General features: G+C 37.9%; 1 protein-coding gene and 1 long non-coding RNA gene across 3 annotated transcripts in view; both read right to left on the bottom strand.

Moving 5' to 3' along the window:
- cindr (CIN85 and CD2AP related) overlaps positions 1 to 19,040 on the bottom strand; it is a 248,553-nt gene that overhangs the window by 200,757 nt on the left and 28,756 nt on the right. The gene's annotated exons all lie outside the window — the stretch shown is intronic.
- On the bottom strand, positions 9,760 to 16,107 carry LOC137243235 (uncharacterized). Its single transcript, XR_010950475.1, has 4 exons — positions 15,813 to 16,107; positions 10,357 to 10,460; positions 10,150 to 10,297; positions 9,760 to 10,088 (listed from the first exon to the last, which is right to left on the bottom strand). It is a non-coding gene; the product is annotated as an uncharacterized lncRNA (long non-coding RNA).

The raw sequence follows: 19,040 nt of genomic DNA, 5'->3' as shown, positions 1-19,040 counted from the left end.
TCTGTAAAATTGACAGATTCCTGGTCAATCTAAAGCGCCAAATACACGACACGAACATTTCCGCGAACATTCCCGTTATGTCATGTTTCTGCGACCTTTTCTGTCGTGTATGGTGGTGTTTGCCAGTTCGCGCAAATGTTCGCCAAAAATCAAAGTATTTTAATTTTTGGCGCACATTTGCGCGAACTGTTCGTGCGTTTATGGCGAAATAGCTCATAATCGTAGTAATTTCTGAACGGAACAGACGTGCGCGGAAAAGTAAAATGGACAATAAAAAATTTCTGAGTGAATTTATTGAAATGTATAAATCTTTGCCATCATTGTGGCAAGTAAAAAGCAAAGATTATTGTAATAGAATTAAAAAGAATAATGATTATGCGACTTTAATCTGCCACAGCGAGCAATATTGCTGCAGCACAATTGTTGTCCGTATTCATCGCTGTCTGAAAGAGAACTAATGTTCGGCCAAAAGTTCGTATGGTGTATGGCCAAAGCTGCGAACAAGATTGCGGAATGTTCGCGGAAATGTTCGTGTCGTGTATTTGGCGCTTAACTGATTTTTCTGTTAACGCAACTGATCTTACAGGTCATTTCAACGGCGATCAACTGTCAATACATGAGCAAATTTCAAAGAGAATTTTACGCTCAATGCACTCTCTACTTTGTACTTATGACGATAGTGCCACTTGTTTAAAAAAACACCAAAATAAGAAAACCATCAAATCGAAAAAACACACAAAATGGGAAAACAACAAAAAAATAGTTTTTCAGTTATCAATACAAAACGAAAAAACCCTTTTTTGAATTTACTGTGCAAAAATTATGAGATACCGGGACACCTATCTATCGGGTACAATTTTGCAACTTCTCGTCCAAGCGACGTCCAAGTTTTGCTTGAACGAACAGGATTTTTCCAAAGTTAGTAACATTTTGTTCAAGTTTTTACGAATTTTCACTCACGCGAACGAATTTAATAAGATAATAAAGAACATCCTTTTTTAATGTTGATGTTTCCGACAACATAAAAGTTTGAGTTGTTTTGGAATCGTTTCAACTTAAAGTGTTACGAAAATTATACTTGCCGAATTACATGTAAAGTTACTCCTATGGTGAATTACCTTCTAGCGATTTGATTCTTTACTTTTCTATAACTTACAAGTTCTCTATTTTAAATGTTATGTCAAACATTTAGACTAAAATTTTTGTTCGAAACAATCAAGTGTGGCAGCTACATGTGAGAGAAGAAATTGAATATGAGCTGAGCTGCAACTGAAAGAATTGAGAATCAGTTTTGTGACTACTATTTTCATTTCTATTTGCAAAGCGAAGTTCAAAACTATAAATTAAATAAATTTTAAATATAAAATTTGGTGAAAGTGCGTTTAATAAAACAAAATAATAAAACGTATAATGTTTAATGTGTGCCAGCATATTTGATGTAGCCCAATTGACGTTCGGTAAGTAAGTGCCACAGTGGTGTGATGGTAGTGTGCTCTGCCTGCCACACTGTATGCTCTGGTTTCGCACCCCGGGCAAAGCAACATCAAAATTTTGAAATAAGGTTTTTCAATTAGAAGAAAATGTGTCTAAGCGGTGTCGCCGCTCATCAGTGTTCGGCAAGCACTCCAAGTGTATTTCTGCCATGAAATGCTCTCAGTGAAAACTCATACGCCTTGCAGATGCCGTTCGGAATCGGCATAATCCCGCCAATTTGTAAGAAAAATTAAAAAGGAGCACGATGCAAATTGGAAGAGAAGTTCGGCCTAAAATCTCTTCGGAGGTTATCGCGCCTTACATTTATTTATTTATATGGCAACATAGGTACTTTCATACAAAGCTGTCGAAACAACTTTTTTTTGTTCATTTGACTACTAAAACGGTCAATTACGAATCAACGATTTATGCGCAGTTGATTCAACATCTTGTTGCGATGGATAAAAATTGACAGAAATTTCGGTTGAATTGACCCGTATTTCGATTGATTTTACCAGTCTTTTTCTTTCAGTGTACATCTGCGTACAGTCAATTTAAGAATTAAAGTATTCTACTGCGTATTCATTTAATCGGAAAGCACCGCATTTTAATAGCAGAAGCATTTCTTGCTGCTTGGACAGCCCGCTTTAGCCGCAAAGGTAAAATACCACCACCGCTAAAGCAATAATTCGCAACATAGGTTGATATCTCGTCAAAATTTCAGTAAGTGGTCAGATCAAGTTTTGGAGATATAAACTACTTTTACAAGTTTAAAGAGGCTTTCTGATGATATCCGCTTGCTTGTCCACGCCAATTTATTCTTCCAAGGAGTAAAGTACAATTGATACACAATTATTTTTTCAGACATTGCATTCTATATTCGCTATATGTATATTGGAGTAATTTTATTTGTTTTTGGTTGATGGTGTAAAGAACTTTTCTATTTTGTTGAGCACAAAGGCTTCCAAGCACAGCTTAAGGTTCTGGATGATGACTTCAGGCTGAAGTCGAATTATCGAAAATAATGAAAGTTAAAATAAAAACATTTTCAAGAAAAATTTTCTAGAACTATAATACTAGTGGCGGCCACCGTGGTGTGATTGTAGCGTGCTCCGCCTACCACACCGTATGCCCTGTGTTCACACCCCGGGCAAAGCAATTTAGGAATTTAGAAATAAAGTTTTTCAATTAGAAGAAAATTTTTCTAAGCGGGGTCGCACCTCGGCAGTGTTTGGCAAGCGCTCCGGGTGTATTTCTGCCATGAAAAGCTCTCGGCTTAAAACATGTAGGTCCCGTCCGGCCAATTTGTAGGGAAAATCAAGAGGAGCACGACGCAAATTGGAAGAGAAGCTCGGCCTTAGATCTCTTCGGAGGTTATCGCGCCTTACATTTATTTATTTATAATACTAGTAAATATAATGAAACTTGTAGATAATTTCATAATCAAAACCAAAGCTCTGTATGTTAGCCTTTAGTTTAACTGACATTTTCCTATAAAAGCAGTCTTGTTTTTTTGAATATACTTTTGGAAAGTAAAAAGTAAAGAATATTAATAAAATCAAACGAAGGTATGTGCTAAATAATAGCAGAATTTATAATAATAGCAAATTTTTGTACCGTAGCCTTTTGGTCATATTAGTAGTCCAATATGACTCCACCTCTCACTTGGCTTTTGAGTACTCAGTGAAGATTTTTTTTTTTTACTTTTGGAAAGAACTCTTCCTTAAGTGTTCCTGTGGATTACTTAGAAGGAATACTCCGAGCATAAAAGGGTGATTCTGCCCTAGGATATCACAATATAAAATGAACCAAATTTTTTATATGAATGAGGATAAATTCACGGAGTACTTACAAGGAAATCGAGAGCTGGAGTAGATAAGCCATATTTTAGTACTAATATGACAGAAATTCCCAATATACATTCAAAATTCAACATTATAAGTTGTTATTCTTCCAAAGATAAATTGGAAATAATTCAGGCTGTCTGTTCCCAATCCTGGTCTTGAGATAAATATTTTGGAAATAATATCTTATACGATCCGCGTTGAAGCTTGCAACTCCACTGTAGAAAAAATTCGAATTTAATAAGTTAGCCACTCATGAATTCTGTATAAGGCTTTTTTAAACAAGTTCTTTGATCGGCGGTCTTTCGCATATTTATCGATAAGATGACACCAATTAATTACAAACACTTAAGAGGCAGAAAATAATTCACACAAACTTTAACATCTGTGATTATTTTTCCATTTATAAGTTATAATATAAACATTTCAGAAAGATTAAACGGGGAGAGCGAGCCAAGATAAGATAAGATAAATAAAAGACTCAATATTAAGAAGTGAGTTAAATGAATTGTTTACTACTTAATAAACCCAGAGAGAGTCTATGTTTGTGCCAACGATACGGTTGCCACACCATGTTTTCATAAAAAAAAAAAATAAATGTAAGGCGCGATAACCTCCGAGGAGATCTAAGGCCGAGCTTCTCTTCCAATTTGCGTCGTGCTCCTCTTGATTTTCCCTACAAATTGGCCGGACGGGACCCACATGTTTTATGCCGACTCCGAACGGCATCTGCAAAGCAGATGAGTTTTCACTGAGAGCTTTTCATGGCAGAAATACACCCGGAGTGCTTGCCAAACACTGCCGAGGTGCGACCCCGCTTAGAAAAATTTTCTTCTAATTGAAAAATCTTATTTCTAAAATTTTGATGTTGCTTTGCCCGGGAGTTGAACCCAGGGTGTACGGTGTGATAGGCGGAGCACGCTACCATCACACCACGGTGGCCGCCACCATGTTTTCATATGGGACCAAAATTCATCGAATAAAAGGACCAAATCCAAGGAAATTGACCAAATTTTTGCACTTTTTACCTGGCTGACAAACAATTCGGCAATTCACAATGTGTCGAATTCGTTGTAAAATCTTTAATTTCAAGTTGTGGTAAATGTCACATCATGTCACAAACACTTAACAAAAAGCCATATATGTATAAATATATGCTTTAACGAAAAACGTTAGAGGAAAACCCGTGCCACAAGCCGAGCTAGTTCTGTTTTTTTTTACATAAAAATCTTGTTTTAAAACTAAATTTCTTCATAAAATCAGTTCTAAAAGTTAAACAAAAATTTTTTTCCAGTTCAGGGCTCGAATCGTAACATCCGTGATCGTATGTGACGAGTGACTGAACGTACACGTTACGTTCCAATTTCATTCGATCACAAACCGGCATTCGTATACATATAAATTTCATGAAAAATGTAAGTAAATAGTTGAAATATATGAATAAATAAAATATGATAACACATTTCAAACTCTTATTATTAACAAAGGTCGAATTCAAACAAACTAAATCCAATCCAAAAGGAAATAATGGCGGATTTCATGGCGAGACACCCAGGACTGGCGAAGAATAATCTTCCAAACTCTGGAAACGGCAGAATTACCTCCAATAGACTTTGGGAGGAACAATAGATTAAATGCTGAAGGGCCACCAGTTAAGGATGCAAAGACGTGGAGGAAAGTATATACAGCCGTTATTATATCTTTTGATGCTTGAAAGTAATACACTTGTTTTTATTTCATTGCAGGCTTTTGCTGATCAGAAGTATCAAGCAAAAAAGAAGCTTTCCTTCAATAAGCAGTCAAAGAAAAAGTCTGCTGGGGACCCTATCAGGAAAAAACAATAACTGCTATCATTGAGGCGGCTGGCCTTGAGGTTTGTGTAGCAGGTGATGAAAATATAATTGCGTATGGCAGAGCTCGAGCAACGCTGACTTCATCAAAAAACAGTGAGAGCTATAGTGCAAGCAGCGATGACGAATCACCAAGTTGTTTGCCAGGTTCATCAACTGCTCCACCCGCCGCCATTGTTGATAGAACGCCGCGATCAAAAACGTCCCGCAAAAAAAGTTCAAGCGAACAAAAAATGGCCTTACTGCAAGACAATTTTAAAACCGTGTCCGATTTTCAAAGGGGGTTGGACGAAAAGCTGGACAGATTGCTGGACGTTCAGGAACGGTTCCTGTTGGTGCAAAAAGAGGCAAGTCTTATCGACTTGCAAATAAAGGGACTGGAATTGGATTGCATCAAAAAAAATACTTGATTCCTTTCTTATATCAGCCAAATTGTTTAAACAAAAGTAACATTTTTACTAAAAAATTCGTGTGTGTGATTGTTCGGTGTCAACTGTTCGCGCTAATTGCTTTTGAGTTAGGTATGATGCGACACATACGTACATATGTACATAGCATTCGCTGCGTTATTTAAATTCGGGGGTAGGTTTATAGGTATGTGTGGATGTACATCACTACATAGTATAAAACAAAGTCGCTGATTCTGTCCCTATGTCCCTTTTAATGCTTAAACCTTTAAAAATACGCAACGGATTTTGATGCGCTTTTTTTAATAGATAAAGGGCGATTGAAAAGGAAGGAACGCATGAACATATTTGTCTGAAAATTGGTGGAGGGGTCGCTCAGAACCAGGAGACAGACATAGGATAATTTTTATCCCGTTCTGGCTAGGGTCTTGAGATCAAAACGTGGACCTGGGTAATCCTGGGATATGTTTGTACAATATGGGTATCAAATGGAAGCTGTTTATGTGTACTTTGATACGGGGTATTTTTCGTACCCGCGGGTAACTAGAGTCTCGAGATATAAGCGAAAACGTGGACGCTGGTACCCCTAGAATGTGTTTATAGAATATGGATAACAAATGAAAGCTGTTGATGAGTGCTTTACTACAGAGTAATTTATACCGCTGGGTGACTAGGGTCTCGACATATAGGCCAAAAGGACAGTTAGATGTAGTTTACACTGACTTTTCTAAGGCATTCGACAAGGTAGACCACTCCATTCTCTTGGAAAAACTCAAAGCATTCGGCATTAACGGAAACCTTCTAGATTTTTTCTCAAGTTTTCTTATGGGACGAAAACTTTTCGTCCAAATGGAATCCGCTAGATCTCAAACTTACATAAATGCTTGGTCAGGTATCCCCCAAGGTACACATCTTGGGCCTCTCCTCTTTTTACTATTTATTAATGACCTTCCTGATCAATTTTCAACTGCGGATTGTCTTATGTTTGCGGATGATGTTAAATTAATCCTAAAAAATCAAAATACAATTGACTGTTCTAGTCTTCAGTCTGATCTAAATAATCTTTCTAATTGGTGTATATTAAATCATCTCAATCAATGTTGCGTCATCACGTTTGCTAAAAAGTCTAATGCGGCAGTTACTCACGAACGTACGTACCAAAAACGTGTCAGCTGACACGACCTATCTTATGGGTGTGCAATGTAAACGAAAACTCACCGACGTGCAACGCCCGTACGTACGTAGTCCGGAACGTAGAAATCAAAACAATTTTGATTTTTTCCGTAAGAACGTGTCAGCTGATCGCTCTCTCACTAGACAGAGTTGCCTAGTAAACTTTTGTACGCTAATTTTTGACCGTTTGCAATTTTATGCAAAAACGCCTAATTAAAGTTTGAAAAATTGTGAAAATAATTCGAAATAATTATGTAAAAGTGCTGATTATAAATATTTTATCTATTTATACTTATTTAATATGTATTCCGGCCTTTTACAATATCAAAAATTAAATTGGAAAAAATTGATGTTTCCATAAGCATACATGCAAAATGGTCAATGGCAACAGTGCTTATCTGTAAACAATACACACACAAATATGTTATGTACATGTACACAGACGCACACATTGATTCCTACGGGCTTGAGAGTTCGGTCAAACGTGCTTCGTACGACAAACGTCCTTACGTACGGCACACGTTGGTGGGTAACTGCCGCATAAGACATTGACTTGCGACTATGTACTAAACGGACAAAAATTGTGCCGTAAAGATACTATTAAGGATCTAGGGGTTATTTTCGACTCTAGGTTGACCTTTTCCAACCATGTAGACCATGTGGTGTAGAAGTCTTTTTCTATGATTGGTTTTATACGCAGAAACACTGTGGATTTTGTTGACCCACTTACTCTCAAAGCGCTGTACATATCTTTAGTGCGTAGTCAATTGGACTATTGCTGTATAATTTGGAACCCTTACTATCAAAATCTTACTTCTATAATTGAAAAGGTGCAAAGGGTGTTCACTAGAATGGCTTTGCGTCCTCTGTCATGGCCAGATGTGCTTCCAAACTATATTGGCAGACGCAAGTTGCTAGGTCTACAAAGTTTGGAAGAGAGAAGGTCTTATTTTTCTATTATTTTTGTGTATAATGTGATGAATTCTAGAATCAACTGTGAACTGATTTCTAATTTAATACATGTTCACTCATCAAGTCTTAATTTAAGGACAACTCGTTTATTCGATGTAATTTTTCATGCAACCAATTATGGTTTCAATGAGCCACTCACAAGATGGGTTCGAATATTCAATTCATATGCTAAAAATTTTAATTTCAGTTTAGAGATAAGTAGTTTTAAGACTAGTCTCTTTATACTTTTTAATTAATGAGTCTGTTAGAACTATTCGGTAGACAATAATAAATAAATAAATAAATAAATAAGACGTTGACCCTGATACCCCTAGAATGTGTGTGTAATATGGATATCGAATGAAAGCTGTTGCTCAGAGCTTTAACGTAATTTTCATTGTGATAATCGATTTAGTCGCATCAACCTGGCAAAACTGATAAATTTGTATGCGAAGCCGAAAAAAAGCATGAATTGATAATACCCACATACCTATTTACATACGTCCTATTCGATTTGTCTGAATTTGGTATATAAATTTGCCTATATTAGTATTTACGATCCTTTTTTCGGGGAAGTAAATCAGAGACGGGCTGGGAATGCGGTTAGGACTAGGATTGGGACTGAGACTCGGAGTGGGAATGGAACTCGGAATGGGACTGGAACAAAATACATACCACCCTCTGGGACTGGCAATAAGGGATGAAGAAGAATGGGAAAACTTTGAGAGAAGAGAACAGAGGGAAGGATAAGGAGACTGAGAAAGAGATATAGTGAGACGAAAATATAGATGAAGCGAAAAAGACGGAGGGAGGAATGAATAAAATGATTAAGAAGAAGTGAAGAGGGGAGGACAGAGTTAGAGAGAAATAGCTTATTAAAATATATGCAGGTAGACCAAATTTAGGGCAGAACAACGTCTGACGGGTCTGCTAGTGTACATATATAAGAGAAAGTGGTGTTAGTTACACTATTTATAACTCAAGAACGGATGAACAGATTTGGCTGAAAATTGGTGGAGGGGTAGCTTAGAACAAGGAGGCAGACATAGGATACTTTTTCCCGTGCTGGATAGGGTCTTGAGATCACAACGTGGACCTGGGTAATCCTGGGATATGTTTGTACAATGTGGGCATCAAATGGAAGCTGTTTGTGAGTATTTTGATACGGGGTATTTTTCGTACCCGTGGGTGACTAGGGTCTCGAGATATAGGCCAAAATGTGGACCCGGGTACCCCTAGAATGTGTTTATAGAATATGGATAACAAGTGAAAGCTGTTGATGAGTGCTTTAGTACAGGGTAGTATTCATACCTATTGGTGACTAGGGTCTCGAGATATAGGCTAAAACGGGGACCCGGATACCCCTGGAATGTGTGTATAATATGGATATCAAATGAAAGCTGTTGCTCAGAGCTTTAAAGTAATTTTCATTGTGATATTCGATTTAGTCGCATCAACCTGGCAAAACTGATAAATATGCATGCGAAGTCGAAAAAAAGCATTAATTGATAATACCCACATACCTATTTACATACGTCCTATTGGACTTGCCTGAAATTTGGTATATAAATTTGCCTATATTAGTATTTACGATCCTTTTTTCGGGGAAGTAGACCAGAGACGGACTGGGAATGCGATTATGACTAGGGTTGGGACTAAGACTCGGAGTGGGACTGGAACTCGGAATGGGACTGGAACAAAATACATACCACCCTCTGGGACTGGCAATAAGGGATGAAGAAGAATGGGAAAAACTTGAGAGAAGAGAAAAGAGGGAAGGATAAGGAGACTGAGAAAGAGATATAGTGAGACGAAAATAGATATAGAGGGAGGAGTGAATAAAATGATTAAGAAGAAGTGAAGAGGGGAGGGCAGAGTTAGAGAGAAAAAGCTTATTAAAATGTATGCAGGTAGACCAAATTTAGGGCAGAACAATGTCTGACGGGTCTGCTAGTTTAAAATAAAAATGAAAGAGAATATTGAGTGTAATAAATAATTTCATTTACTTAAATACTGCCAGGCTTAATTTTGAAGCTATTTAGGAACATATCATTGCTTAGGACTCCCTTAAAAGTGAACGTTTTATTTGATCTATCGATTTTCCTATATTGGTAAGTTGGTTTGTTTCGCCTGTCTCAATTTCTAGAATATGATCTTCGGAGTGAAGATTTGACGGTTCATAATGTATCTTAAGTTTAATGCAAATGTTATGTAATGCAGCAGAAACATTTGCAAATCTTGCAATTTTCGCAGGATGGTATCTTCATCTTTTGTCATATCCTAAAATCCTCCAGCGCCCTTTGAGAATGCCAATTGCTCTCTCATCTGAACCGTCTGATGTGCTTCTGTATGGGGTTTTAACCACATCTCAAGTGGGTAGCCAGAATCTCCTATGTAAATGTATAAATTAATAATTGGTACAAAAAAGTTCGCTGCACCCAATAACTTTACCTAAAAGCCAGGAATTTCGATGCCTGTTTTGTTGAAATCCATCCTCCAAATCCCTTCTTTGATCGGAATGTTTCCAAACGAAGGAATCGTGAGCCGCACCACCGTATTGACAGTTGATTGCCAATATTATATAGGTGTGATCACATATCTGAGAATTTTTATAATTGTTTTAAAAATGTTTAATAAAAATTTTTAATAGCAACTTACAATCATAGCGTTGATGCTGTGGTACCCTTTACGGTTGAAGTACATTTGTTCGTTAGCTATAGGTTTTTGTAAACCAATATGTGTACCGTCCACACATCCAATCACTAAAAAATTTATAACTATATTCGCGGGTTCGAATCGAGCTCAAGGCCTAACAATAATTTTTTATCATTATTATTGTTATGATAAATTTTTTCTTAATTGAAAAAATTTTTAAATTAGAATAGAAGAAAGAAAAAATTTTAGACAACTGCCAAAGCTCGTTGTATAGATCCATTTCGGGAACTGCTAAATTCCTTCATCGGCAACGTTTAGGCGCCGCTGCTATAACCATTCAGACACCACAGCGGTTTTTTGTTTGTCTTCATTAATCCTACTTCTATTCTGGTTCGTGCCAATTGATATTCACACCACTGCGACATCTGTTGTAGAATAGCTGTGAAAATTGGACTTGTTTGTTGGCAATGCTGCCATAGTGTCATATTTTATTGACACTTTTTCCCCGTGCTCTGGGATGTATTAACAATTTTTGGTTGTTATATCGGCCTACTGATTTTAAGATCGCGGATTCGAATCGAGCTCAAGGCCTAACAATAATTTTTTATCATTATTATTGTTATGATAAATTTTTTCTTAATTGAAAAAATTTTTAAATTAGAATAGAAGAAAGAAAAAATTTTAGACAACTGCCAAAACTCGTTGTATAGATCCACTTCGGGAACTGCTAAATTCCTTCATCGGCAACGTTTAGGCGCCGCTGCTATAACCATTCAGCCACCACAGCGGTTTTTTGTTTGTCTTCATTAATCCTACTTCTATTCTGGTTCGTGCCAATTGATATTCACACCACTGCGACATCTGTTGCAGAATAGCTGTGAAAATTGGACTTGTTTGTTGGCAATGCTGCCATAGTGTCATATTTTATTGACACTTTTTTCCCCGTGCTCTGGGATGTATTAACAATTTTTTGTTGTTATATCGGCCTACTGATTTTAAGATCGCGGGTTCGAATCGAGCTCAAGGCCTAACAATAATTTTTTATCATTATTATTGTTATGATAAATTTTTTCTTAATTGAAAAAATTTTTAAATTAGAATAGAAGAAAGAAAAAATTTTAGACAACTGCCAAAGCTCGTTGTATAGATCCATTTCGGGAACTGCTAAATTCCTTCATTGGCAACGTTTAGGCACCGCTGCTATAACCATTCAGCCACCACAGCGGTTTTTTGTTTGTCTTCATTAATCCTACTTCTATTCTGGTTCGTGCCAATTGATATTCACACCACTGCGACATATGTTGCAGAAAGCTGTGAAAATTGGACTTGTATGTTGGCAATGCTGCCATAGTGTCATATTTTATTGACACTTTTTTCCCCGTGCTCTGGGATGTATTAACAATTTTTTGTTGTTATATCGGCCTACTGATTTTAAGATCGCGGGTTCGAATCGAGCTCAAGGCCTAACAATAATTTTTTATCATTATTATTGTTATGATACATTTTTTCTTAATTGAAAAAATTTTTAAATTAGAATAGAAGAAAGAAAAAATTTTAGACAACTGCCAAGCCAAAGCTCGTTGTATAGATCCATTTCGGGAACTGCTAAATTCCTTCATCGGCAACGTTTAGGCTCCGCTGCTATAACCATTCAGCCACCACAGCGGTTTTTTGTTTGCCTTCATTAATCCTACTTCTATTCTGGTTCGTGCCAATTGATATTCACAACACTGCGACATCTGTTGCAGAATGGCTGTGAAAATTGGACTTGTTTGTTGGCAATGCTGCCATAGTGTCATATTTTATTGACACTTTTTTCCCCGTGCTCTGGGATGTATTAACAATTTTTGTTGTTATATCGGCCTACTGATTTTAAGATCGCGGGTTCGAATCGAGCTCAAGGCCTAACAATAATTTTTTATCATTATTATTGTTATGATAAATTTTTTCTTAATTGAAAAAATTTTTAAATTAGAATAGAAGAAAGAAAAAATTTTAGACAACTGCCAAAGCTCGTTGTATAGATCCATTTCGGGAACTGCTAAATTCCTTCATCGGCAACGTTTAGGCTCCGCTGCTATAACCATTCAGCCACCACAGCGGTTTTTTGTTTGTCTTCATTAATCCTACTTCTATTCTGGTTCGTGCCAATTGATATTCACAACACTGCGACATCTGTTGCAGAATGGCTGTGAAAATTGGACTTGTTTGTTGGCAATGCTGCCATAGTGTCATATTTTATTGACACTTTTTTCCCGTGCTCTGGGATGTATTAACAATTTTTGTTGTTATATCGGCCTACTGATTTTAAGATCGCGGGTTCGAATCGAGCTCAAGGCCTAACAATAATTTTTTATCATTATTATTGTTATGATAAATTTTTTCTTAATTGAAAAAATTTTTAAATTAGAATAGAAGAAAGAAAAAATTTTAGACAACTGCCAAAGCTCGTTGTATAGATCCATTTCGGGAACTGCTAAATTCCTTCATCGGCAACGTTTAGGCTCCGCTGCTATAACCATTCAGCCACCACAGCGGTTTTTTGTTTGTCTTCATTAATCCTACTTCTATTCTGGTTCGTGCCAATTGATATTCACAACACTGCGACATCTGTTGCAGAATGGCTGTGAAAATTGGACTTGTTTGTTGGCAATGCTGCCATAGTGTCATATTTTATTGAGACTTTTTTCCCCGTGCTCTGGGATGTATTAACAATTTTTGTTGTTATATCGGCCTACTGATTTTAAGATCGCGGGTTCGAATCGAGCTAATAATAATAATTAAAAAAAAAAAATAATTAATACATCCCAGAGCACGGGGGGAAAAAGTGTCAATAAAATATGACACTATGACAGCATTGCCAACAAACAAGTCCAATTTTACAGCCATTCTGCAACAGATGTCGCAGTGTTGTGAATATCAATTGGCACGAACCAGAATAGAAGTAGGATTAATGAAGACAAACAAAAAACCGCTGTGGTGGCTGAATGGTTATAGCAGCGGAGCCTAAACGTTGCCGATGAAGGAATTTAGCAGTTCCCGAAATGGATCTATACAACGAGCTTTGGCAGTTGTCTAAAATTTTTTCTTTCTTCTATTCTAATTTAAAAATTTTTTCAATTAAGAAAAAATTTATCATAACAATAATAATGATAAAAAATTATTGTTAGGCCTTGAGCTCGATTCGAACCCGCGATCTTAAAATCAGTAGGCCGATATAACAACAAAAATTGTTAATACATCCCAGAGCACGGGGAAAAAAGTGTCAATAAAATATGACACTATGGCAGCATTGCCAACAAACAAGTCCAATTTTCACAGCCATTCTGCAACAGATGTCGCAGTGTTGTGAATATCAATTGGCACGAACCAGAATAGAAGTAGGATTAATGAAGACAAACAAAAAACCGCTGTGGTGGCTGAATGGTTATAGCAGCGGAGCCTAAACGTTGCCGATGAAGGAATTTAGCAGTTCCCGAAATGGATCTATACAACGAGCTTTGGCAGTTGTCTAAAATTTTTTCTTTCTTCTATTCTAATTTAAAAATTTTTTCAATTAAGAAAAAATTTATCATAACAATAATAATGATAAAAAATTATTGTTAGGCCTTGAGCTCGATTCGAACCCGCGATCTTAAAATCAGTAGGCCGATATAACAACAAAAATTGTTAATACATCCCAGAGCACGGGGAAAAAAGTGTCAATAAAATATGACACTATGGCAGCATTGCCAACAAACAAGTCCAATTTTCACAGCCATTCTGCAACAGATGTCGCAGTGTTGTGAATATCAATTGGCACGAACCAGAATAGAAGTAGGATTAATGAAGACAAACAAAAAACCGCTGTGGTGGCTGAATGGTTATAGCAGCGGAGCCTAAACGTTGCCGATGAAGGAATTTAGCAGTTCCCGAAATGGATCTATACAACGAGCTTTGGCAGTTGTCTAAAATTTTTTCTTTCTTCTATTCTAATTTAAAAATTTTTTCAATTAAGAAAAAATTTATCATAACAATAATAATGATAAAAAATTATTGTTAGGCCTTGAGCTCGATTCGAACCCGCGATCATAAAATCAGTAGGCCGATATAACAACAAAAATTGTTAATACATCCCAGAGCACGGGGAAAAAAGTGTCAATAAAATATGACACTATGGCAGCATTGCCAACAAACAAGTCCAATTTTCACAGCCATTCTGCAACAGATGTCGCAGTGTTGTGAATATCAATTGGCACGAACCAGAATAGAAGTAGGATTAATGAAGACAAACAAAAAACCGCTGTGGTGGCTGAATGGTTATAGCAGCGGAGCCTAAACGTTGCCGATGTAGGAATTTAGCAGTTCCCGAAATGGATCTATACAACGAGATTTGGCAGTTGTCTAAAATTTTTTCTTTCTTCTATTCTAATTTAAAAATTTTTTCAATTAAGAAAAAATTTATCATAACAATAATAATGATAAAAAATTATTGTTAGGCCTTGAGCTCGATTCGAACCCGCGATCTTAAAATCAGTAGGCCGATATAACAACAAAAATTGTTAATACATCCCAGAGCACGGGGAAAAAAGTGTCAATAAAATATGACACTATGGCAGCATTGCCAACAAACAAGTCCAATTTTCACAGCCATTCTGCAACAGATGTCGCAGTGTTGTGAATATCAATTGGCACGAACCAGAATAGAAGTAGGATTAATGAAGACAAACAAAAAACCGCTGTGGTGGCTGAATGGTTATAGCAGCGGAGCCTAAACGTTGCCGATGAAGGAATTTAGCAGTTCCCGAAATGGATCTATACAACGAGCTTTGGCAGTTGTCTAAAATTTTTTCTTTCTTCTATTCTAATTTAAAAATTTTTTCAATTAAGAAAAAATTTATCATAACAATAATAATGATAAAAAATTATTGTTAGGCCTTGAGCTCGATTCGAACCCGCGATCTTAAAATCAGTAGGCCGATATAACAACAAAAATTGTTAATACATCCCAGAGCACGGGGAAAAGTGTCAATAAAATATGACACTATGGCAGCATTGCCAACAAACAAGTCCAATTTTCACAGCTATTCTGCAACAGATGTCGCAGTGGTGTGAATATCAATTGGCACGAACCAGAATAGAAGTAGGATTAATGAAGACAAACAAAAAACCGCTGTGGTGGCTGAATGGTTATAGCAGCGGCGCCTAAACGTTGCCGATGAAGGAATTTAGCAGTTCCCGAAATGGATCTATACAACGAGCTTTGGCAGTTGTCTAAAATTTTTTCTTTCTTCTATTCTAATTTAAAAATTTTTTCAATTAAGAAAAAATTTATCATAACAATAACAATGATAAAAAATTATTGTTAGGCCTTGAGCTCGATTCGAACCCGCGATCTTAAAATCAGTAGGCCGATATAACAACAAAAAATTGTTAATAACTATATTCTGTAATTTCACAACAATTATTATTAAATTTACCTCCAGGTATTTAAATTTTTCCACAAACCATTCTTTACAGCTTTGGGAGTCATCTGGTTCAAAGCATATAAATTTCGCACACAGCTTCCTCTCCATCTCGGCAACAACATGTGATATCAACTTCGAGACAGTGCTCTGGCACATTCCTACTAAATAGTCACTACCGACATTGTACTGGTAGCCGCCGCTAGCAAGAAGTGAAAGCGTGACTGCCAATTGCAAAATTGGAGGAACCGCTTTGGCATCGGCTTGCTTCAAATTTAATTTCTCCAGAAGGTAACTAAAAGCTTCTTTAGTTTCTCTTCAAGAATCTGAAATAATTTTTTGTTACAAAGAAATAATACATAAATGATATGCTTACGCTTTGTTCGATAAGTCCAACGGGTTACTGCGTTCACTTAGCCGCCTCCGGACAATTTTTTCATCGCCTTCGCTATCACTTGAGCTCAAACAAAACAATAAAATTGGATCCATCTTAGTTATTTACTTTATTTTTTATATGTTGATACTACCGACTGTTTTGTTTTTATGTATAATTTTCTTTAATCGGGTTTCCAGTCAAAATAATTAGAAAAACGCCTTTATTATTTTATTGCCGCTGAAGAAGACCACAATAAACGGTCGAAACGTCGGCAATAAAATGATAAAGGCGTTCAATTGTTCAAAATCTATTGTGAGCTAAAAATACATTCCAATCTAATGTGGATCGGTTTTGTTACATCCTGCAAACCAATTTGCAGATAGCCAACAGGGGAAATGTTCCTACATACATTGGTCCAACATCCAGCAATGTTCTGGATATTACATTGAGCTCCGAGCGTGATATATCAAGGTATGATTGGATGGTTCTCGATAGACCATCCTTCTCCGACCATGCGTATATAAGCTTCAGCATCCCACTAAAGAGGGTAGAGAAGGGAGGAACCTTTAGAAACCCTAGGGCAACGAATTGGACTAAATTCCAGAAACATGTAGAAACGAAACTGGGACAACCCAAAGAGGTTGCTAATGTAGAGGAACTGGAGGAGTCGAATGAATTCCTAACAAGGACGCTTATGACTGCGTATAACAAAGCTTGCCCTCTAAGAAGATTCAGAGGAAAAGCAAAGCCGCCATGGTGGAGCAATGAGCTGAGTCTTCTAAGAAGACAGGTAAAAGAAATGTTTAAACTCGCAAAGACCGCGGAAAGCGAAGCGTGTCGGGACGAGTACAGGGATCTACTGAGGATCTACAAGCGTGAAATTACCAGGGCGAAGAGAAACTCATGGAAAAGTTTCTGTACGGACATAGAGTGCTCCAGTGAAACAGCACGGTTGAAAAAAGTCCTAGCAAAGGGAAACATAGTCCAGGGACTAATAAAGAAAGAGAACGGGGAATGGTCACGTGATAGTGAGGAATCCCTTGAGGTGCTTCTCGATACACATTTCCCATCGGGAGACGGTTTAGAAGAACCAGCAGACATCACTCACACTTCGATCACGGAGCTAGTGGTGCCGGGCTTGGTGACCGATACCAAGATCGAGTGGGCAGTGAAGACGTTTTCTAAGTTTAAATCGCCGGGCCCAGATGGTATATTCCCGGCCATGCTACAAGTCTCAAGTAGGGCGGTCATGGAATGGCTTAAAATAATATTCGATGGGTGCATAAGACTGAATCATGTACCGCACTCTTGGAGAACTGCTCGTGTAGCTTTTCTACCAAAGGCGGGGAAGATCGGTCGCGTGTATCCCAAAGACTATAGACCCATTAGCTTAACATCATTTCTGCTCAAAACCTTTGAGAGGCTGATAGATGTGTACATAAAGTCCGACGTGGATGAAAAGCTGCTCTCCACAACACAGCATGCGTACACCAAAGGCAAGTCGGTAGACACCGCATTGCATAGGGTGGTAATAAGCATAGAGAAATCCCTGGAATATAAGGAGTATGCTCTAGGAGTCTTCTTGGACATTGCCGGGGCTTTCAATAATGTTGCAAAATGGGCGATTATGGATGGTCTTAATTACATTAAAGTACATCCTGCCTTAATCAGATGGATCGGCTGCATGTTAAATTGCAGAAAGATTACATCACAATGGGGATTGTACGAGGCCACGAAATCAGTGGACAGGGGCACGCCGCAGGGAGGGGTGCTATCACCTCTGCTGTGGACACTGGTCATCAACCAACTGCTCAGGCAATTCGATGAGGGACCCGTAAAACTTACGGCTTACGCAGATGACGTTGCAATTGTCATAAGTTGAAAATGCCTTCCAACGATTAGTTCTTTGATGGATCGGGCGCTTCGGGATATTCATACCTGGGCATCTAATGTCGGGCTGAAAGTCAATGCGGAGAAGACGGATATGGTCTTGTTTACAAAGAGGTACAAGGTCCCAAATTGGACCAGGCCTAAGTTAGGAGCGGTGACCTTACAGGAGAAACCTTGCACAAAATATCTAGGAATCATCCTAGACAGTAAGCTGTCATGGAAGCTCAACTTGGAGGAGAGGGTCAAGAAGGCCTCAACGGCACTCTATGCATGTAAAAGAATGCTGGGGTGTACGTGGGGCCTATCGCCCTCTCTTTCTCATTGGGTTTTTACAGCGATTGTAAGCCCTATTCTATACTATGGAGTTCTTGTTTGGTGGAAAGCCACACAAAAAACAACATACCTCAAAAAATTAGAGGGGGTATGCAGACTATCGATGCTTTGCATTACGGGAGCCCTGAAAACAACCCCGACGGCTGCACTGTATGCCATTCTGCACATTCCACCTGTAGACCTGGTAGCAAAGAACAAAGCGTTAACGACCGCAACCAGGCTCGATGCTTCGGGGCAGCTTGAGCGCCGACCATATGGCCATAGTAGTATAGCGTCCTCAGTCACAAGACGAACAGACTACATGATTCCCTACCTGCACTTTGAGGGAGATCTTAAGGCCACAATAGAGGTGGACGGTTGGCGCAAGGGTGCGCAAATGGCGGACGAGGCGATACATGTGTACACCGATGGTTCCAAAATAGTGGAAGGAGTAGGGTCTGCGGTATACTGCGCTGATCCGGAATTAAGCAGATCCTACAGGCTGCCGGATTACTGTAGCGTTTTCCAAGCGGAAATATTAGCCGTAACCAAAGCAGTAGAAACCCTGGAAGAGAATAGCTTAAGCTGCAACCGTGTTAACTTTTATATTGACAGTCAAGCAGCAATTAAGGCAATAATCTCGCATAGCACAGCATCTAAATGCG

Source organism: Eurosta solidaginis, chromosome 1 (genome assembly GCF_040869045.1).
Source record: "Eurosta solidaginis isolate ZX-2024a chromosome 1, ASM4086904v1, whole genome shotgun sequence".
Lineage (NCBI taxonomy): Eukaryota > Metazoa > Arthropoda > Insecta > Diptera > Tephritidae > Eurosta > Eurosta solidaginis.
This window is presented reverse-complemented; position numbering and strand designations above follow the sequence as displayed.